Here is a 10,434-nt window from a genome sequence, read left to right on the forward strand (position 1 = left end):
GAGGGAGAACTGTGAATTTGCTAGGAATAAATGGGGCTGCTTTTATCTTTTTGTCCTCAAGGAGGCCAGAGGAGGTCGACTTGGGATACAGTTCTGCAGGGTTGATTCTCCAGGGTGGTGGGGAGTGGGGATTTTTGTCCCCCCCTCCACCCGCCCACCCGGAGTCATTTGGCGACCTCTGGAGACATTTTTAGTTATCATGACTGGCAGAGGGTGGACAGACAGTGCTACTGGCACCCAGTGGGTAGAAGCCAAAGATGCTGCAATGCAGGGGACAGCCCCACAACAAAGAACCAAGTAGCCCCAAATGTCAATAATGCCAGGTTGAGACACCCTGAATTGGAGGAATTTTAGTTACTTAATTTCTTTGGAAGCAAAGAACAAATAGTCACTCCGTCCGCCTTAAGGGAAAGGGTACTTTATTTGCATGTTTGTTTAAGGATCTCAGCAGCTGGGAACTGGGATTAGAACCCTGACAGCTGTCAGGAACCCATCTCTCTTAACCGCTTCTTCCGTTCTATTTGCCTGCTCCCGCCTCCTCTCACTGCTGATTGGCCAACCCTTTTCAAATTCCAGGGAGGCAGCCTGATAGGCTTAGCCCATCACCACGGCTCCTTCAAAGACTCCATGCATGTGGGCCACCTTCCAGGGCTGGGGCCAGCCTGTGAATGGAAGAATACCCCTTGGTCAGCAGTCCACCCCCCATCGGATTAGAGGCCACTCATATAAGGAACAGTCTAGACATCTTCCCTGGATAGAAGAGCTGAAGCAAGGCCGCGTGAGTCAGAAAGAGCTATTGGAATCAAACACACCATGACCAGCTTTTGTACTTAGGGACTACCATATGGAACGGTGCAAGTGCAGAACATTTCCATCATTGCAGAAAGTTCTGTTGAACAACCTGCTCCAAAGGAAGTTACTGACCGAACTGGAGGGGTTGGGTATAAATGGAAAACACATTTTAGGGTCAGCCCTCAAGAGAAATCTGTGTCGTCTTTTACTGATCTGCGGTTGTTAGTGCTAGGTATGTGTGAAATACTGTGAGCAACTGTGCCGGTTACCGAGTTCATGGCTTGGCGTGGAATGTCGCCCAGGGATTACATGCTGCTGCTCACTGGAGCGAGGGCTTGGAGAATAATTTTACCTGAGGAGGATTGCTGTGACTCACCCATTTGGAAGGGTGCTATGAATGTGTAAGAGTAAAGAGTAGTTGAAGAGCTCTGAATAGTGCATAATCAGCTTTTCAAACACCGTGACAATAGATGACCCGCAGAAATTTACAGCTCAGGTGAACAAACGAATGTGACCAGAGTTGCTAGGCTGACTGGCGTGCCTGTGGGAGCCTCTGAGGCCTTTCTTCCTCAACTCCTATCTTTTCTTGCCCTCCCTTCTCCTCGCCTGGTCTTATTTTTCCTCTAAAGAGAACAAATTTTCTTCACCCTGTGTGGTTGTCATTATTGTTGTTCATCAAATACTCCCAACCCTCTGCCTTCCAGGCACAAGATAGGATCGCTTTCCTGTCCCTCGTACCTGGGAGCTGAGCACACATGACTAGCTCTGGCTGGAAGTGCTCTGCACTTCTCCATCAGAGCCCTTAAGGTCCCTTTTTGGCACAGTAACAAGCAACATTCAAGTTGGCAGCTGCTCTGCCATCCTGGGTTCCTGGGTGACCACCACGTTCGATGGTCTCCATCAACTCCTTCCAGAAGTGCAATGTGAGCAGGAAATAAAGCTGTGTTGTTTTCAGACGCTGACATTTGGGGACTGTCATTTTACTGGGGCATAATCTAGCCAATCTACCCCGGCCACCATACCTTTCACATATTCATACGCCCCATCTGTCTATGACACTGCAATTTACCGTGTCCATTGGCTGAGGTTGTTTCCTGTTACTTAGAAAAAGAAGTGAGTTGAAACTTTTTCTATTTGTACCAGTCACCAAACTCGAATGTTTACATGACTCATCTTTTTTATGGATTGGGGCTCTTGATAGTAGAAGGAGGAGCTATTTTACCTGCTAAGAAGGGGAGACATTTCTTCCTTAAACTGGTTAAGTACCCTCTGTCTCCTTTATTCTTTGCAGAATGATGATCTTAAGGCTGACAACTTCCTTGGAAAAGAAACTCATGGTGGTTAATAACAGCAATGGGGCCAAGAGGAGAAAAAAACACTGAGGTGGAGTTGATGGGAATAAGTCCCTCCAGGAGACAGAAGTCACCCTGCTAGGGAAATAGACACATAGCTCCCGGGCCAAGAAAGGCCTCACATTCACTCATTCATTTATTCATTTATTAGCAAACAATCATTGAGCATCTACCATGTGCTCTGCCCAGATGGTGCTTATGTCCTGGTGGGGCTGACAGAAGACACACAAGTAGACAAAACTGCAATGAGGAGATGAGCAAGGAATGAGATGGCGGGACAGGAGCAGGAGTGGACAAGGAAGGCCTCCCTGAAGAGGTGACACAGGAGTGAAGACCTGGAGGAAAAGGAGGCCGTCACGCAAAGAGCAGAAGAGCATTGCGACAGAGAAACAGCATTTCTGAGGAGGAAAGGTGAGCACATACAATGGATGGGGGGGAGGGGACCCAAAGCCAGCACAACTTGAGTGCGGTGGTGCTGGTGGGGGGGGGGGAGAGGGAATGAGTCAGAGAGGTGGGAGGGCACCTTCAGGACATCTGGTCTCCCTCTGGGAGGAGGAGGAAGCCTGTGGAGGAGATTGGGGAGGGGATGATGTGGGCAAACATCTGTAAAGGCTCTGGTAGTGATGATTTTAGACTTTGTGGGCCCTATGATCGCTGTGGCAACTCTTCAGCTCTGCGGAAGCAGCCACGGGCAATACATAAACAAATGAGCATGACTGTATTCCTATAAAATTTACGTATGGACGATAAAATCCGAATCTCATATTCTCATGTGTCACAAAATATTATTCTTCGGCATTTTTTTCCCAACCATTTAATAACATAAAAATCATCTTAAGCTCATAGACCAGATTTGGCTCACTCAGCCTGGACAACAGGTGAAGCAAAGAAACTAGTTAGGGGGCCCCTCCAAATGGCTGGCTGGCTCAGTCGCTAAGGCATGCGACTCAATCTTGGGGTTGTGAGTTCGAGTCCCATGTTGGGGGTAGAGTTTACTTGTTTAGGAGGCTTTTGCAAAATAATCCATTGGGAGGTGATGAGGCTTGGCTTGGGTGGTTACGATGGAGGTGATGAGAAGGGTTCCAGATGTGCTAGGGCGCAGGGCATGCTGATTCACAAGATGTGGGGGTGAGAGCAGGACGTGAGTCAAGGATGACTTGATGGTGACTCCATGCACTGAGGCATCCTTGGGAAGGAGCAGAGCTGGGGCAAGCAGGGGTTCCCACTGGGCCACTTTGAGTTTGTTTCTGTTTTCCTCTTGATGGACTTAGCCAGACATGAGTGCAGGGAGCAGTACATTCCAAACCTGGATTTTCCCAGAGCCTGTTGCCTACCTTCTGTGTGACCTTGGGCAGGTCACTTCTGTTCAATCTTTTGTCTGCTCTCAAATATGGAGATAATACCTCCTGCCCATCCCGTCGTGGTGGGGATCAGCTGAGATTTCACTTGAACGTGAGTCAGCACCTTGGCACACCCTTGCCAGCCAAATCCAACTCTAAAAGAATTGATGGGTGACACTTTAGATTTGGGGGGAGATGGAGGAGCTGCAATCACTCACGACACATCTGAAAACCCCCTTTAATCATCTCTGGTCTTCCACGAAATACCTCTCCCACTGCAGCTCCTCGGAAGACAAAACCCTCACTGATTCTTCTTTCTTCCCCAAACTTCCGACACCAAATGTGGGGGACGGTTTACCCGCAATGATCCATTCTCCAATTCTCTGGACACAACTGGATGTTCTAGAATTCAACTCTGACACTATCTACCTGGAGTTACTGCAGACCCCACAGGCCAAAGGCTCAGTCCCACCAGGTTGCTCCCACTTCAGACACCAGTCGCCAAGTAGTGGGTCCAAGGTTACTTCCACTTCTGTCCAACTTGGCTACAAACTGGGGGTTCCCATAACCCTCTCCTCGTGTTTGGTACTTTGTTATGCCAGCTTAGGATGCAGGGCAGCACTTGCTTATGTTTGCTGGTTTGTTACAAAGGAAATGATAAGGGATACAGAGAACAGTCAGAACAGGGCATAGTACAGAAGGGTGCCAAATGTAGGAGCTTCTGTCCCCATGGAGTTGGAGTATGTCACCCTCCCAGCACGGGGCTGTGTTCACCAACATGGAAGCTCTCTGAACCCCATACTTCAGGGGTTTTGTGGAGGCCTCATTGTGTAGCAAGATCAATGATTAACTTAGTCTCCAACACTTCTCCCTTCTCCAGAGGATGGGAGAGGGGTGGAAAGTTCTAAGTTTTTTTTATCATGGTTTAGTTTTTCTTATGGCCAGTCCCTATCCAAGAGCCCACCAAGAGTCTCCTCATTAGAGTAAAAAATGCTCCCATCACCCAGGAAATTCCCAGGGGCTTAGGGGCTCTGGGTGAAAGACCAAATGTTAGCACAAAAGATGCTCCTAACATCCCTATCTCTTAGGAAATTACAAGGGTTTTAGGAGCTCTGTACCAGAACCAGGACAGATATCAAATATATATTTCCTATTTTGTCACACTGGGTTTTGCCCTTCCCCCCCCCTTAATCTCTCACATGATGCACTCAAAATCCATGACTGGAGATGTGAAAGAAAGGGATCCTTGTGGGCATAGGACTGTTCTGTATCTTGACAGTGGTGGTACACATGTGATGAAATTATGTAGACCTAAGTGTACATGCGCCTGCGTGCATGCGCACGCGTGCACGCACACACACACACACACGTGCACACAGGTACATGGAAAACTGGGAAAATCACATCAGTAGATTGTATCAAAGCTACTTTCCTGTTTGTGATTTTGTGCTGTAGTTTGGTAAGATGCTACCACTGAAGGAAACTGGGTAAAGAGCACATGGGATCTCTCTGTATCATTTCTTACAGGTACGTGTGAATCTATAATTACCTCAAAATAAAAAGTTTAATTTTTAAAAAATCGGGGGGGGTGTCTGGTTGGCTCAGTCGGTGACTTTGTGACTTTGGCTCAGGTCATGAGCTCAGGGTGGTGAGATCGAGCCCCGCTTTGGCTCTACACTGGGCGTGGAGCCTGCTTAAGATTCTCTCTCTCCCTCTCCTTCTACCCCCTCCCCCAGCTCAAGGCTCTCTCTCTCAAAAAAAAAAAAAAAAAAAAAAAATCAGGGGGCGCCTGGGTGGCTCAGTTGGTTAGGCGACTGCCTTCGGCTCAGGTCATGATCCTGGAGTCCCAGGATCGAGTCCCGCATCGGGCTCCCTGCTCAGCAGGGAGTCTGCTTCTCCCTCTGACCCTCATGATCTCGCTATCTCATTCTCTCTCTCAAATAAATAAATAAAATCTTTAAAAAAAAAAAAAATCTTGGCTTGTAAGTCCCACTCAACAAGTTAGAAGCTGACCTAACCTTGTGAGCAAAATCCCCTCACTGGGTTCATCAAACAATTCCTTCTCCTTTTATCTATGTCTGACATTTTTCGGTAAATAAAGGTTAATAAATATATCCTCCCCAACTAGCCAAACACAATCATCTATTTTTCAAAGCTGAGAAACTTTAATCTACCTCACCATCGAAATAAGAAAATTCTTTAAACATGATGCTGGGGTGAGGAATTGTATTATGGTGAAAACCACATGTGCTGAGCACCTACGCAGCATCAGGCCTTGCATTTGAAAGCTAGAGATTCTGGGAAGAGGGCAAGAACCTAGGCCACGGGGTGCTCAGACAGATAGGGAGAGGGAGGTAGAGGTGGTGTGGCTGAAGTTCTCCAGATGATTTGAATTTGGGACCCCTGCCCTGTCCCCTCCCTCCGCAATTCATAATCATCCATCCATCCCAAAAGGATAAAATTGGGTGCTTTGGGCTTGGGGGCCCTCCTACCCTCAACCACAGTCTAAAAGCCCAGGGCTTCATAAGACAAAGAATGATCATCAAAATCGCTTTAATCCAATTACATCATCTACTTCTGATATGGTGTTCTGGGACTCTGGCTCCACAAGACATTTAACATGTATTCCTTGAACAAGAGCCCCACCGTGCCGGAAGTTAAGGGAACCATGGATAGTCCTCTTGTGTAAAATTCTCCTTGGAAACCCACAAGGTGCAGTAGAATTTAAGACTCAGACAAATCCCTCAATGAGCCCGTTTAACTTTGTTTAAATCAGCAATTCTTCAATTGGTTGGATATCTACCAATATCACTTGCTTACCTGGTGTTTGAAGAAAGGCACTTTGGCTATGATCTGATGGGCATACCACTTTCATGCCCCAGAAAAAGGGAGCAAGATTCTGAACTCTTCATGGGAGTGGGTGGGAAGGGTGGGTATTTGGAGGATGCAACTGAACAAGTTTAAGGTTTCCAGAGCTGGGTCAGTGATTACCAGCCCCTCTGCAAAGTGATCCTTATCAGCCCCATTTTACAGATGAGGAAACTGAGGCTCAGGCAGCTGAAGTGATGTGCCTGCAATGTATATAGCTACTTGGAGGTGGAGTAAGAAATTGAACCCAAGTGAGTCTTACTCAAAAGTTTGGGTTCTTGACAGCAGTTGACCCCATCCCCACCCTGCAGAGGTGTCAGCACCCACCTTCACCCATACACCCATGCCCACCTCCCTAGCATGGCAGGATACACCCGTGTCTGCTCCACTTGAGAGCGAGTCTTCTCCAAAGCAGCTGTCGCCCCTTCTCTACCTCCAAATCAGCAAATATGTATTGGGACTCTATTATTGTAATGCACCTTTGAGTCCACAGGACAGTTGGTATGTAATACTTTATTTGCTCTTCATAATCTCCCTGAATGGCAAAAAGTTCAAAGAGTATATAAAAATCATACCCCAAAAGTGCAAGGAAAAAGATGTCATTGTCTATACTCTCACCCCCAAGAAATCACCTCTGCAAAACATTCTGGCATTTGTGTTTTTCTTTCTTGCATTTTATATTTACACCTTTAAAAAGTATATAAATAACATATGAATACAGTGTCCTTTACCAAGAAAATGTAGGCATAATGAATAAAACTAACATCTCCCCCGACTTCCACAACCACCCGGTTCTAATCTTCCACCACCAGGAGAAACCCTATTATGAATTCAGTGAGTTCCTTCCAATTGTTCCTTCCAATTTACGTACATAATTGTGTTCACAGAAAATATGTAACTGTTTTGCAGTTTTTATTTACATAAACCAGTATTGTGCTGCACATATCATTTGGTGCCTTGTTTTTTTTTCTCACTGCACACTATCATTTGAGATCTATCCATATTGATCTAACTCATTTTTTTTTTTTTTTTTGCCATAGGAGAAGTTTTTATAGCTCAAAGTGAAGAGGTCTTTTAAAGTACAAAACAAAACCTAGGTGCCATAAAAGAAAAGATTGATAAGGGCACCTGGCTGGCTCAGTCGGTAGAGTGTGACTCTTGATCTCGGGGTTGTGAGTTCAAGCCCCACAGTGAGCATAGAGATTACTTAATTAAAAAAAAGAAAAGAGGGGCACCTGGGTGGCTCAGTCGTTAAGCGTCTGCCTTCGGCTCAGGTCATGATCCCAGGGTCCTGGGATCGAGCCCCGCATTGGGCTCCCTGCTCGGCGGGAAGCCTGCTTCTCCCTCTCCCACTCCCCCTGCTTGTGTTCCCTCTCTCGCTGTGTCTATCTCTGTCAAATAAATAAAATCTTAAAAAAAAAAAAAAGATTGATAGATTCGGCTATGTAGAAATAAAAAAAATAGTCTGTAAGGCAAAAACCACCATAAGAAGAGTCAGATGACAAATGACTATGCATGTGTATTTGCATTTCATATTATGGGAAAATGGATAATTTCCCTCTTTTTAGCTTTATTGAGGTATTGACAAATAAAATTATAAGATATTTAAAGTGTACATTGTGATGATTTGGTATATGTATACATTGTGAAAGGATTCTTCCATCTAGTTAATCCATCACCTCATACATCTTTTTTTTTCTTAGATTTTATTTTTTTAAGTAATTCTCTACACCCTATGTGGGGCTCAAACTCACAACCCTGAGATCAAGAGTTGCATGCTGTTGAGCCAGCCAGGCGCCCCTACTTTTTTTTTTTTTTAACGAGAACATTTAAGTTCTACTCTGCTAGCAAATTTCAATTATACAATGCAATGTTATCAACTATAGTCACTATGTTATACATTAGGTCCTTAGACCTTATTCATCTTATGGCTGTAAGTTTGTATTCTTTTACCAACCTCTCCCTACTTCCCCTACTCCCAGCCCCTGGCACCACTTTTCTACTCTGTTTCTATGAGTTTGACTCTTTTTGTTTATTTGTTAGATTCTATATATAAGTGATACCATGCAGTAGTTGTCTTTCTCTGTCTGATTTATTACACTTAGCATAATGCCCTCTTCTATGTTGCTGCAAATGGCTGGACAATATTCCATTATATATATGTGTGTGTGTGTGTGTGTATATATATATATGCAATATGTATATGTATATATGTATGTATGTATCTCACATCTTTTTTATCCATTCACCTCTTGGCGAACACATAGGTTGTTTCCACATCTTGGCTATTGTAAATAATGAATGCTGCAATGAACTTGGGAGTGCAGATATCTCTTTGATATCCTGTTTTCATTTCCTTTGAATATAAACCCAGAAGTATGATTGCTGGATCATATGGTAGTTCTATTTTTAATTTTTTGAAAAACTTCCATACTGTTTTCCATAGTGACCTCACCAGTTTGCATTCCCACCAACAGTTCACAGGGGTTCCTTTTCCCCACATGCTCACCAACACTTATCTGTTGTCTTTTTTATGATAGCCATTCTAATAGGTGTGAGATCATACTTCATTGCAGTTTTGATTAGCATTTCCCTGATGCTCAGCACCTTTTTAATCTTTTTATGTACTTGTTGTCCATCTGTATGTCTTCTTTGGAAAAATGTCTATTCAGTTCCTCTGCGCACTTTTTAATTGGATTTTTTTTTTTTTTTTTTGCTATTGAGTTGTAGGAGTTCTTTATATATTTTGGATATTAACCCCTTATCAGATATATGATTTACAAATATCTTCTCCCATTCTGCAGGTTGCTTTTCATTTCGTTGATGGTTTCCTTTGTTGTGTAGAAGCTTTTTAGTTAAGCTTCTCAAGATTTCAAGGGATTAGTCTGGCAAAGACCTAAGATAGCTATGATAGCATTCCAGCCGATACATGTACCACGGTCTACTTTCCATCCTTCTTTGGCGGAACATTGGGATTGTTGCCACACTGGAGGTCCGTGCATGGGTCTCCCTGCACATGGGTTTGAACAACTGTGCACCTACCACTGGATTGCCAACAAAACCACTGAACGGACTTAGACCCGGGCCAGCCCTGTGCAAGGGTGCTATTTCCCGACTTCAGTGACAACCCTTGACATTGTCAGACTTTAAAATTTTTACTTAGCCTCTACATAGTTGTTTAAGACAAAACAAAACAAAGCAAAAACAAACCCACATCCAAAAGGACAAATCTAAATCCCATCTTCCCTCCCCATCTCTCCACACCCCTCCCCCAGCCACGCACCACTTCTCACTCCCACCACTGTCAAAGCCACCCCCACAGTAATGGAGTGCTCTTTTTATTTCAAAAATAAATATTTCAAAAACTAAGACACGTAAAGAGAATGCTATAATAAAGTACCCATGTGCCCACTTTATCAAATACTCAGCTTTATCAATTTTTAACATATTTTTGTATTGACTTTCCATCCATGGTTTTATACTTTTCCTACAAATTTATGTAGTAACCATAACCATAATATATGGACTAGTTTTGCATATTTTGGAACTTTTTATAAACAGCATTAGACAGCATGCGTTTTTTTCTGTTACTTGATTTAGACCCTGTTGTTTCAGAGGCATCCACATTGATATATGAGCTCTTGTTCACTTACTGTAATAGCAGCCCTGTATTCTGTTATTCATTCTCCTGTGATTCCAGTTTTTCATGATTGCAGACAGTGCTGGGGTTAGCGTTCCTGTTTATAGTCTCCTTAGGCATCTGCATAGTGATTTCCCTAGGGAATCTGCCCGGGAGTGGGATTGCTGGGAGTAAGGACAAACCCCTCAATGCTGCTGGATTTTCCCAACTTGCTCTTGAAAATGATTATACCAGGGGTGCCTGGGTGGCTCAGTCAGTTAGGTGGCTGCCTTTGGCTCAGGTCATGACCCCAGGATCCTGGGATCCAGCCAAATTGGGCTCCCTGCTCAGCAGGGAGACTGTCTCTCCCTCTCCCTCTGCCTGCCGCTCCCCCTGTTTGTTCTCTCTCTCTCTGTGAAAGAAAGAAAGAAAGAAAGAAAGAAAGAAAGAAAGAAAGAAAGAA

The 10,434-nt window shown here is 44.4% G+C and overlaps 1 long non-coding RNA gene across 1 annotated transcript in view; it reads left to right on the forward strand.

Moving 5' to 3' along the window:
• LOC116630803 overlaps positions 1 to 10,434 on the forward strand; it is a 39,292-nt gene that overhangs the window by 16,482 nt on the left and 12,376 nt on the right. The window contains exon 2 of the long non-coding RNA XR_004299018.1: positions 2,334 to 2,555. This is a non-coding gene — a long non-coding RNA (uncharacterized LOC116630803). The remainder of the gene's footprint in view (positions 1 to 2,333; positions 2,556 to 10,434) is intronic.

Source organism: Phoca vitulina, unplaced genomic scaffold (genome assembly GCF_004348235.1).
Source record: "Phoca vitulina isolate PV1807 unplaced genomic scaffold, GSC_HSeal_1.0 scaffold4, whole genome shotgun sequence".
Taxonomy (NCBI): Eukaryota; Metazoa; Chordata; class Mammalia; order Carnivora; family Phocidae; genus Phoca; species Phoca vitulina.